Genomic DNA, 12032 nt, shown 5'->3' on the forward strand with positions numbered 1-12032 from the left:
AGGTAAGGAAATTGTTTATTAGGAGCCTCTAAAAACAGCCTAGTCTTTCAAGAACAAGGATCATTTGAGAATTGTCCATTTGCCAAAATATTCTTCAGTAAATAATCCAGCTCTTTGAGAACAATGTTCCCCAAAGACAAATTGAAAGGCAGGGTTGGGAGGGTTTCTTTTGAAATGTATTCCAATACAGATTACAGAATACATACTGTAAAATGTAATTTGTGACACATTCAGTTAGATTACTCAAGGTCAGTAACGTATTCTAAATACTTTGGATTACTTAAGCACTGGATGATTTTTTTCACTTGTTTTGACTATAAAAACTCTGCCAGTACAGTAAGACAAAATACACATATTAAAAATAAATTCTCTGAAAAAATGAAATCTTATGCAATGTTGTTTCTAAAACAAGTTCAATGTAATGTATCTTGTTTTAAGGATTTCTTATATATTTTTAGGAAAAAAATAAAACAATTATCATCAAGAATATGATTTTTGCCCTAATATCAAAAGCCTTACTAGAAATTGTTTTATTATGATCTAACATGAATGTGTTTCACTGCTGTTGAAATGCACTTTGGATCGCATCATTTATATGTATTCATTTTTCCATCTGAACGGACTACATTTTAAATGAAACAAATGACAATAAAATACAAAGTAATCTCTTCAGTAATCAAAATACTTTTTTAATGTAACTGTATTCTTCATACTAATTATTTAAATTTTAACTGTAGTGGAATACAGTTAATTATATTTTATATTTGAAATACGCATTCCCGTTACATGTATTTCAATACTCCCCAACCCTGTTGGAAGGATTTTGGGCATTTCACTGTACAGTGCACATTATAGTTAAGATTCAAGGAATCTGGTCAAATCTCGCTGCATAAAGGGCAAGACAAAAAACACTTCTGAATGCGCGTGATCCTCAGACATCACTGTCTTAAAAAACATCATTCATCTCTAATGGATATCATGAACATGGTCTTGGGATTACTTTAGTAAACCTTTGTTAGTATACCTTTGTTAGTCAACACAATTCGCCGCTGCATTCACAGATGCAAGTTAGGACTTTACTATGCAAAGCAGAAGACCTACATCAACACATGTCCAGAGGTGCTGCCAAATTCTCTCGTTCTCATCTTTGATGGAAAGTAGAACACTGGAACCATGTTTTTTGTTTTAAATAGTTTTTTAAAAATACAGCCATTGTGTTGTCTGTGCCAAAGAGCAAGGATCAGCCAAGCTGTTATGGGCGTCAGGTCCAAAAGCCAGTGTGTGTATGGGCCAGGGGAGTGTCACACATCTGTGAGGGCACCATTAATGCAGACAGATGTAAATATATTGGAGCAGCATATTCTGCTATCCAGCACCCTCTTTTCCAGGGACGTTCCATTTTTTAAACTTCATAATTGCCTAAATGTTTAAGTTTTATTAGAAGAAACACTCAACTGTCCCAACTTTTTTGGAGTGTGTTGCAATCATATGATTTGAAATTACTGTACATAAAAAAAAAAAAAATACAAAAAAAAAATAAATAAATGAAATTCACAAGGTAAAACATAATATAATGTTTAGTTGTGTGTTTTCAGTATAGCAGGGTGAATATAATTTACAAATTACTCCTTTTTGATTTTATTAACACTTCATACTGTCCAAACTTTATCAGAAATGGGGTTGTAGTAGTAATAGTAATACAGTGAATATTACATAACTTTACCTTTTATTTTTAAGTGTTTCTGTGTGATGATGGTAGCTTTTCATTCAGGAATACTTGTTTGCTACATGACTCAAAGTGATTATTAAACTGCAAAAGGGTGCTTTTTAATTAAGTATGTACTCCGTATGTGCCTCGTGCTACAAAGTGAATTTGTGCTCTGGTTGCTGTCATCTGTTACAAACAGAGCGTGCAATGCTCATGATGGTGCTTTCACTCTTTTAGCAAAGGAGGAGCTTTAAAAGGTACGTGCAGTCGGCGTCAGCACAACACTGTCTCCACATTAACATGTGCTCATGAAACGCGACGCACATGAAAACTATATATTTATCTAATTAAATTGTTAAATAATCTCACGATGACATAATTGACATTGACAAACTAATATGACATAGTTTGTGCGCTGAATGTTTACGTAATGAAATTCGTATGACAGATGGTTGCGGTTTTTGGTATCTGATCATTTTTACAAGAATAAATAGGAGTACATGAGCGTGGCATCTGACCCGATTCTGATACCAGTATCAGAACTCCCTAACATACATACACACATACACGTACATACTGGTCTGATAAGCTTTGAAGTTTCTTGTATCTTTTCCCTATAAATGCTGATTCTTTTCTATTGTTTTGCATGACTCCAACATGAACCTAATACAAGTAGAATTCAACAAGAATCAAAATATTATATTGCCTTGTAATATAACTTGGCTTTGCTTTAGAAGCACAGACATCATGATATCTTCTTCTCTTATTCAACACATCGATGACATACAACCACAGCACCACTTAGACTCAATTATAGATTTGGTGAGAGATTCCGAGGGGAAATATAAAATTAATTTGCAATATTCAAATAGTGATTTTAATATCTGAGAATGAGTACTCGATTACTCTTGCACATCCCTAGTCCTAACTCTGTTGAGCGGACATCCTCTGTAGGAGATATGATCCAGACTCCTCTCACCTGACACCTGCAAGTGGACTCCAAACAACTATTACCAAACAGGAGTTTACATGGATGTACATTAGAGGACTAGTTCACCCAAAAATGAAAAATCTGTCATTGTTTAATCACCCTGAAAGCGTTCCATGATTTTCTTTCTTTTGTGGAATACAAAAGGAGACATTTTATGAATGTATTGGTCACTCTTTCAAATTAATTAGAATAAATGGGGACTGAAGATTTCCAGCTTTAAAAAATAATTCAAAAGAACCATACAAGTATAAAAAGTGGTCCATATGACTCACTGGAGGGAAAGATTATCAGTGAATAACAACTTAGATTTCGGTCTGTTTAAACAAAGCTATGCTATGACTTCATTAGACTTGGAATATAAAGCACAAGTTGTATAGATAATTTCTCTTATACTTTTATGTAGCTTTTGCAACTTTTTGTACCTTAGAAGCTCCAGTCCTCATTCATTATAATTGGACGTAAAGTGCAACCAGTACATTGTTCAACATTTCTTCTTTTGTATTCCACAGAAGAAAGAAACTCATATGGGATCGTAACGATTTGAGGGTAAGTAAACAATGAAATCATTTTAATTTTGGGGAGAATTATTCTTTTAACCATACTTCATCCCTGACTTTGCAAAAAAAGGTGTGAGAGAGAGAAAAAGCAGGGATGTGAAAAATGTGTATGTGGTTGCTCAGCCATAATGACATCTCTGCAGGCAGCAGGGAAAGATCTTAAACTGTCATTGGTTCAGTTCTGTGTCCAGATTCAAACACTATAGGCTCATAAACTTTACTGCACATTATCATAGCACAGCAACACTATCTGTATAATTTGTGTCATTGCTGTAAATTGAAAAAAGATTAGGAACTGTAAATGTAATTTTCCAGCTGTGAAATTGGACATTGGATGATGAACTGTGAAGTATATGAGTAATTAAATATTCATGGTATTTAGCTGTTATTTCCCATATCATGTTCAAAGTTGACATCAATGTGTAATAGTTGTTTATAATTTATCAAACATAACCAATAAAAGTTTAAAACAGGTACCATTTATTGCTTTTGACGAGTGCCTAATAAATGCTATGTTTGTAGGAGTGCTTATACTTAGCTAAGAACTTGATCTTGGTTGAAATCAATACTTTCATGTAGTTAAAGAAGTTATTCTAAAGTAGATTTACATGATCAATTGAAGAAAAGCATTGCTAAAGATGTTCTGCCAAAGTTTCTGTACACTTTTTTTAGTAATTTACAGCAATCAAAATATAGCCACCTGAACATGTTTGCAATGTTCTGTATGTCAACGTAATCATTTTGAATGCATGTGAACTCCCAATGTAGTATTATATATAGGAGACCTTACAAAACATTCATGAAATGAAGGTAACTGTGATTTTGTTAATTCCGATGTAGATGGGGATGTCTGTTTTGATGCTTGCTGAGTGAAGAAGGCATTTCGGAAATGAAAGGGGAGACTGAAATGCCATGCTCCATGTTTAAGAATAATCACACCTGATGGGGTTTGTGCCTTCTCGAGCACTGTAGGACTGATGGAAGTCATATGGGTTTGGCTAAGGGAACTTGACAAAGATGAACAGGGAATTAAGGTTGTTGTAATAGGTTCCCTGTCTGTTGCTCACTCGACGTGTGTCGAATGAAGCGACACTAGGGTTCTTTCTTGAAGGCCTCTGTTACCTCTGAACATGAGAAAAGGCCAATGAGAAATTGGTAGACAGAATTTGCATGTCCCTCCCCTGGATATATGGGTATTAACCGTCTGGGGTCTAAGGGTGTTTTGGGCCCTGGAGAAGTTTTGACATGCCTTGACATTTGTGCATTTTTCAGTTGCTTAAAAACATATTAATGGCTAATGTCTGATAACACTGTATTCAGCACAAACTGGGCTACAATAAAATGTGAGCAACATGTATGTAGGTTTGTAATTTTGAGAAAATAACGTTTATGCGTGGTTTTTGAAAAACTAGAATTTAAGTCATTGAAGTAAGGCCATATAACACAAACTAAACATTTGTCCACAAGCTTTTTGAGAACTGGATCTTGTAGCCTAGAGTTTTTGCTACAAAATGATGTGAAAACCATCCCGATCACTCATTCATACATAACAAAATAGTAATTTAACTTCTGTAAGACACTTTTAGTGTTAGAAAGGTCATATGCGAGGAGGCGTGAACTATCATGAATATGTAATTCACATCTGAGGAGATAAAGACCCCTCCCCTGGGCCTATCAATGAGGAATTTGACAGAAAGGGAATGAATGTGAGGAGACTTGGACCAGGGACCAGGTGCTCAGGCATCTCAGCTGTCCAGGGCTTCATGTCAACTGGGGAAAGAGAAAGCTCTTCCCGTTCAGAGCTTCTATTTTCTCGGCATGGAGTTAGTCTTAACTACAGCGCGCCTCACAAGCGAGCACACGCAGTAGGTGCTGAACTGCCTAAGTTTGCTCAGACAAGGCACAGTGGTTCCACTGTGGCAGTTCTAGATGCTCCTGGGGCATATGACAGCCTCAGTGGCGGCCGCACCACTCAGGTTGACTCAGGTTGGTTCAGACTCTAGTCCCGAGATGGGCATGGCACACATACCGTGTGTTCATCACCTCTTTCTGCCACCAGATATTCAACCCTAAGACAGACCTCTGTTTTATGCGGACAGGAGTCCCCCTACAGCAGGTGTCCAGACACATCGTGGTCACCACAGACGCCTCCAAACTGGGTTGGGCTCCCAGACAGGACCGTGCCTATGTTGGCACATCAACTGCCTAGAGTTGTTGTCTGTACTACTTGCCCTGCGGAGGTCTCTCCCACTGATCCAGGACAAGCATGTCTTGATCCATTCAGACACCACCACAACGGTGGGGTACATAAATCGCCAAGGCAGCGTACACTCTCATCACATGCCACAACTCACCAGCCATCTCCTACCTTGGAATCAGCAACGACTTGAGCATGCCCTGTCGCCAAGGCAATGTATGCTCATGCCCTGTCGCCAAGGCAGTGTATGCTCATGCCCTGTTACCAAGGCAGTGTAAGCTCTCGTCACATGTCACAACTCACCAGCCATCTCCTCCTTTGGAGTCAGCAGTGACTCAGGTCGCTGCATGACACTCATATCCTGGGCAGCCTCAACGTGATAGCGCGTCTGCTGACGTGTTGAGGCTGCCCAAGATATGAGTGGCGACGGAGTGGGCATGCTCAGCGGAGAGTGGAGGCTCCAACTCCAGGTGATCCAGCTGATTTGGGAGCGGTTCGGCAAGGCACAGGTGGACCTGTTTGCTTCCCAAGAGACCAACCAATGCTTGCTCTGGTACTCCCTAAAGGAGGCTTCCTCCAGTGAGCCTACTTGCACAGGTGCTGTGGACGGGCTGTGGAAGCTCCAAGTGGCCTACCACCTGCTGTCGTAGACATGATCAACCAAGCCAGAGCTCCCTCTACCAGGCAGCTTTTGGCGCTTGTTCACGAATTGGTGTTCTTTCCAATCTGAAGACCCGCAGAGATGGACTGTCGCGTCAGTGCTCTCATGTCTGCAGGAGAGGCTGGAGAGGAGGCTGTCTCCCTCCACCTTGAAGGTCTATGTAGCCGCCTTGTCAGTTCACCACAATGCAGTGGACGGCAAGTCCTTAGGGAAGCACAACCTGATCATCAGGTTCCTTAGAGGCGCCCGGAGGCTGACCCCTCCCAGGCCATGCCTGTTCCCCCTCATGGAATCTACAAGCGAAGATGACCTTTAAGGAGGCAGACCCAGCCTTATCGTTGCTGTGTCCAGTGCGGACTTTGCACACCTGTTTGGATTTCACACAAAGCTCTAGATGCTCTGAGCAGCTCTTAGCCTGCTTTGGTGGGCAGGGGAAAGGGAACACTGTCCCAAAACAGAGGCTTACCAACTGGGTCATGAACGCCATCGTGTTGGCTTACCAGGCCCAGGCCATGCTCACCCCTTTGCGTAATACGAGCACATTCTACAAGGAGTCTGGCATCCTCGTAGGTACTGGCCAATGGCACCTCTCTAGCAGACATCTGCAGAGCAGCGGGCTGGGCAACACCCAATACCTTCAAGATTTTACAAACTCCGGGTTGAGCAGGTTTCCTCCCGTGTTCTTTCAGATGTGAACAGGTAAGGCAGCTAGCCGAGTATACCGCTTGCGAGGTGAAGCCGTGCGCTCTTCTCTCCAATGCTTGTTCATGATCTGTGAACCCTGGATCTCCTTCCTCCTAGCCCTCTGGCTTACATATTAAGTGGAGGAATTCGTAGTCAGACCAAGTATGTGTGCTAACATGCCCTTTACTGGGGTAAGTGCCCCACAGGTGTCGGTTACCCCAGTAACCTCGTGATGTATCTTCTGAGGCACAGTCTAACTTTCGTAGACCCGCTTCTCTCTTGGGCAAAGCCCTCTCTGCCCCGGTCGTTGTGCTTGTAGTGCAGGACTTACCTCCGCGCCTCTTCCATGTGTAGCCTTGAACACGTGACATATTTGCCACATGTTAACCCCACCTTCAAGGCAGGGTGTGGTCTCCAAGGGGTCTTTTCCCCCTGAAAGAATAGGAATTGAAAAGAACTTTGAGCATTTAAAGGCCAAAGCTGAATCTAATACTCTGTGGAGAGAAAACTTAGAGAGAAAAGACAAGTGAACCCTAGTGTCACTACATCGACACAATGTCTAGTGAGTTACAGAAGGGGAACATCTTGGTTACTGTAGTACCTCCGTTCCCTGGTGGAGGGAACAAGACATTGTGTCCCTCTTGCCAAGGTCTGTACTACACCGCTGTAATATCCGGGATATTGTCTCGGCTCCTCAGCACAAAACCTGAAGCGATCTCTGCATTCCCTCTTCCTTATATACTCGTATGTCCGGGGGAGTGGCATGCAATTTCCAATAGCCAATTCTCATTGGCCTTTTCTCAAAGATATGAGGAGTTTTGGGGCTCTCAACAGCAACCCCTAGTGTCACTACATCGACACAACGTCTTGTTCCCTCCATCTTTCACTCTTATTGAAATATTCAGTTTCTTTTGCCATATTCCCCTCCAACTTTCCACTTCATCTCTCAAAACTGACAAGGGCTTTTCAGTCATGCATAATGCCAATCAAACCAATGTTTAAAAATTTAGATTATTGTGATCAACTGCTTGGATTAAATCCTTTAGAATAAGTTTCACATGATTCAATTAAGGGACAGAGTGTAACTTAATGTAATGGCCTCACAAACAGAAGATGACATTTTGATCTTTTGGTGCATAGACAGTTTATTAAATAAACTCATTAAACTTTGTTAAACATGAATTTGATAAGCAAAATTTTGAGAGGTCCTCATATGCAAACACTGTAAAGATATCCTTTAAAGGAATAGTTCACACAAAAAGTGGAGGCACCTTACTTTAAGTGGTTTACAGTGGTTTGCATGTTAGCACTAAAAAAAAGCTCAATGTGCCACTGTGAAAAAGCTTCTCTCGTATTGCACTCATGATTGTGCAGCAGACACCACGGTTTTTTCTGCATAAGAAAAAAGTCTGAAATATGAGATTGAGTAAATTATAAAATTGTTTGGGTGAACTGTTCCTTTAACAGACGTTTTGTTCTAGAACATCAATTACACACCGTCTTACTTTGAACATAATTTTTTTAAATCCTCTTATTTTAAGAGCACAAGCATTATGAGCAAGGCAATGCCTTAAGTCATCAGTGGGCATAGCCATGATGTTTTGGTATTTTCATACAAGCATGCGCTAAGTCTAGGCTCAAGCGTGTTTTGCAAAATTGTCCACGCAGCACGTAAATGGCGTGACCGTGTGTCATTTCATTCTGAGATTCTTCTCCAGTTAATCAACGTCTGTGTCCTATTACTGTATATAGTCCATTCCCTCAAGCACCAAAGATTTAAACAAAGACAGCACATTAATAAGAAGTTGGTAGTGTAAATGGACTGTCGGCAATTAATTAAAGAATTAATTAATTGCCGACTCTTACGTTCTTCTGTGCATTAACTTGATGAATGTCAGGCATATTTCAATGACAGCGACGCACTCATTTATATGTATAGAAAATGTGATTTATTGTACAAATGTGGATGTAAAACTTCTACTGGTCGATTTTGATTTTGTAAAAGGAAATTCATTTTTTTAAACATTTAAAAAATAAACCAATAATATTTCTAAATTCAAATTACACTTCAAATTAAATAAAAATATAATAAAAAAATAGCAAAGTGGTAAAACAAAATCAATTTAAATCCAAACATTTTACCTTCTTCAGCTTGTTCCACTGGCCCCTTTTGCGGTGACTTAAAAATCACTCTAGATAACTGGTGTAAAATTACTAGTAGACAACACAATTTATTATAAATACAATTGGAAATATACCATTATAATAATACTTATACACATAATAATAAAAAATAATAATAATTGAAACATTAAACCATTACCTCTAGAAAGTTTTACACAAATCTCTTAATTTTTTGTTTCAACAAACTGATACAACAGCAAATGTCAGGGACATAATTTGATGTTCTGTACTTTCAGAATTTGGACATGAACTTTATTACTACCTGCTGGTGAACTCTCCAAACTGTAAATGCACGAGGTTAAGAGGTGGTATTGAAATATCATATTCTTAGGAAAACAGCAAATTGCGCTTTGCGCCACTTCATTTACATGCAGTACACCCACAATTTGTGTGCCTACACGCACAGTAGCACTTTGCACTGGCACGAAAATTGCACTTAGAATTAGTGCCGTCATGAAAATTGGATAAGACAATGTACAATGTTGTAGCAAAAATAGACATTTTTGTAAATAAGTATTACAACTACCACAAGTATGTTAGTGTACTGCCTGACTTAAGCAGACTGATCTCACAATGAAATTGGATACAGTAGTTTGAATTTTCTTTAGCTAAATTTGGTCTGTGCTTAACGAAATTATAAACACTGCCTCCCAGTGGCCACAGTGATAGGTATAATTGGGCGTATGGGCACATGTGAACTCCATTTTCCAGGTGAAATGCTCACTGAGGGACTTTACAGGATGTAATACAGTAAAGAAGAATGCATATTTTATAAATTGCACCCCCAAACCAAACCCTGAACCTAAACCTACCTATCAGTGGAGTAAAAATTTAAAATTTTGCATTTTTGCAAACTGAGTATACATGCAGCGTTCTACTCTTTGCTGCAGTTTCCTTGTGAAATTAACACTAGCTGAGCTACAACAAATAATGTGTACAACGGCTTATTATGGCTTTATACACAATAATTTTTTTGCTCTATTGCACACATACTGCTATGGTATGATATCGAAACACTTTTACTCATTGCATTGTTTAAAATGATTTCTTGTCAGTGAGTTGGCGTACTGTGGCCAATCCTAGGGTACTGTATCTTTCGGAAACAACATGCCAACTTCAAGTGTGATCATGTTGACTTAACAGACAATCATACGCAACTTGTGAGCAACATACGATTTAAAGTGAAAAAAAAAAAACAGAGCAGCTTTAAAATCCATGTTTGATGTATGACTGTGTGATTTATGTTGTAGATCAAAACATGAAAATCTATAAGTATGACTTCTTCAACTTTCCAATAAAACTTAATATATTTAGAAGACAGTGAAACAAACATGGAAATGATAGGTATTGTCATTCTGCAATGCTACATTGTGAAACACTTTCCTCAAGACTAAAGTACAGCTTTCTTCATTTAAAGGGATAGTTCGCCCAAAAATGTAAATTCAGTCATTGATTACTCACCCCTTTGTTGTTATAACCTTATTTGGCTTTCTTTTTTTTTCAGTTTCAAAAGAATAAGGCTGGGTATAGAAATGCATCAATTCTTCAACTACAAACTCTTCAGATATTTTGTACAGCTGTGTCGTGTTCATTTGTCACTATATTTGTCGCAGACCTGTTTCTAGATAAACAAAATTAGTTTAAGCTTAAACGCCCCATGCTGCGTGGTGGCTGAGTGAATCGTTGCTCTCGTGCCCTATCATGAACACACACTGGAAATCAATGGTCTGTCAAAAGTTTCACTAAATAATACATTCGATTTTGGTTCGTTTCTCTCCAAACCTTATTCTATGCTTTCAAAACAATCATGAGTCTCATGGAATAATCTCTTAGACTTCTGAATTATTATTTTGCGTTCTTTTGAAGTTTGAAGAAGTAGTCACCATAAACTTCCATTGTACGACATCATTGAGCACAACATTTTTTCACAATTTCTCAAAGAAAGTCATATAGGGTTGTAACAACACATAGGTGAGTAAACATTGACTGAATCTTCATTTTTGGGTGAACTAGTCCTTTAAAGCTGCACTACAAATTCTGGCACCAACAATCATGCCACGTTCAAATTCACAGAGATCAACTATTTTCCCTATTCTGATGCTTGATGTTAACATTAATTGAAGCTTAAAGCTTAGCATTTAACTGTATATTATGCTATAAATTCTAAAGAAACGATCAAAGAAACTGTTTATTATTGTAATTGTTATGTTACATATTTCTTCATTCATTTTCATGTTTAATAAAATATATTTCATCCCCATCATTACTGAATCCTTGTTTTATGGTTTTATATTATAGTCTTATTGTTTGCGGTGCAAAGAACTACTTTTGCAGTATTACGGTTAACTTGCATTGTCCACTGAGGCTGTAGATTTACAAATATGTGTCTTCAATTGAACTCATAAGTTTCACCTCTTAAATTGATGTGTAGCATTAATGTCAAGTGGATGAATAATCGTATTAAAATATGTAAATAAGAGTGTTGTTTATCTTACTCAAAGCAAGTAATATTTAGTTTATAAATGTTTAAACGAATAACATAATATCAACAATAAAATAGCATGTTATGACTCCAGCTCTGCAGGTAAAGATATCCCAGTGATCACAGGCAAAGCAGGTAATCTTAAACCATTAGATTCATTTGCACAGAAGATCAATGCCGAAACACAACTCAAGTAAAATGTTCCTTCTCAAATTGCCTGCAATTTTTGGTTTCAGGCACAGATGTCGACAGAGAGCCTGAAGTTCCATAGTACAGCTTTAAACCTTTTTTTTTCTCCCCCCTTTACTCCTCAAATTGGAATGCCAAATTCCCAATGCGCTCTAATTCTTCATGGTGGCGTAGTGACTTGCCTCAATCCGGGTGGCATAGGACGAATCTGAGTTGCAATTGCACCTGAGACCGTCAATCCATGCATCTTATCATGTGGCTTGTTGAGCACATTACCATGGAGACACTCTATTCTACACTGCATCCACAAACAACTCACAACACACACACCAAGAGTGAGAACCACACATTATAGCAACCACGAGGAGGTTACCCCATG

The 12032-nt window shown here is 38.6% G+C and overlaps 1 protein-coding gene across 2 annotated transcripts in view; it reads left to right on the forward strand.

The window, feature by feature from the left end:
* Positions 1–12032, forward strand: part of LOC127646424 (gamma-aminobutyric acid receptor subunit gamma-3-like) — a 256679-nt gene that overhangs the window by 77655 nt on the left and 166992 nt on the right. The window lies entirely within an intron of this gene.

The sequence above is a fragment of the Xyrauchen texanus genome, chromosome 7, assembly GCF_025860055.1.
Source record: "Xyrauchen texanus isolate HMW12.3.18 chromosome 7, RBS_HiC_50CHRs, whole genome shotgun sequence".
NCBI classification, from domain to species: Eukaryota; Metazoa; Chordata; class Actinopteri; order Cypriniformes; family Catostomidae; genus Xyrauchen; species Xyrauchen texanus.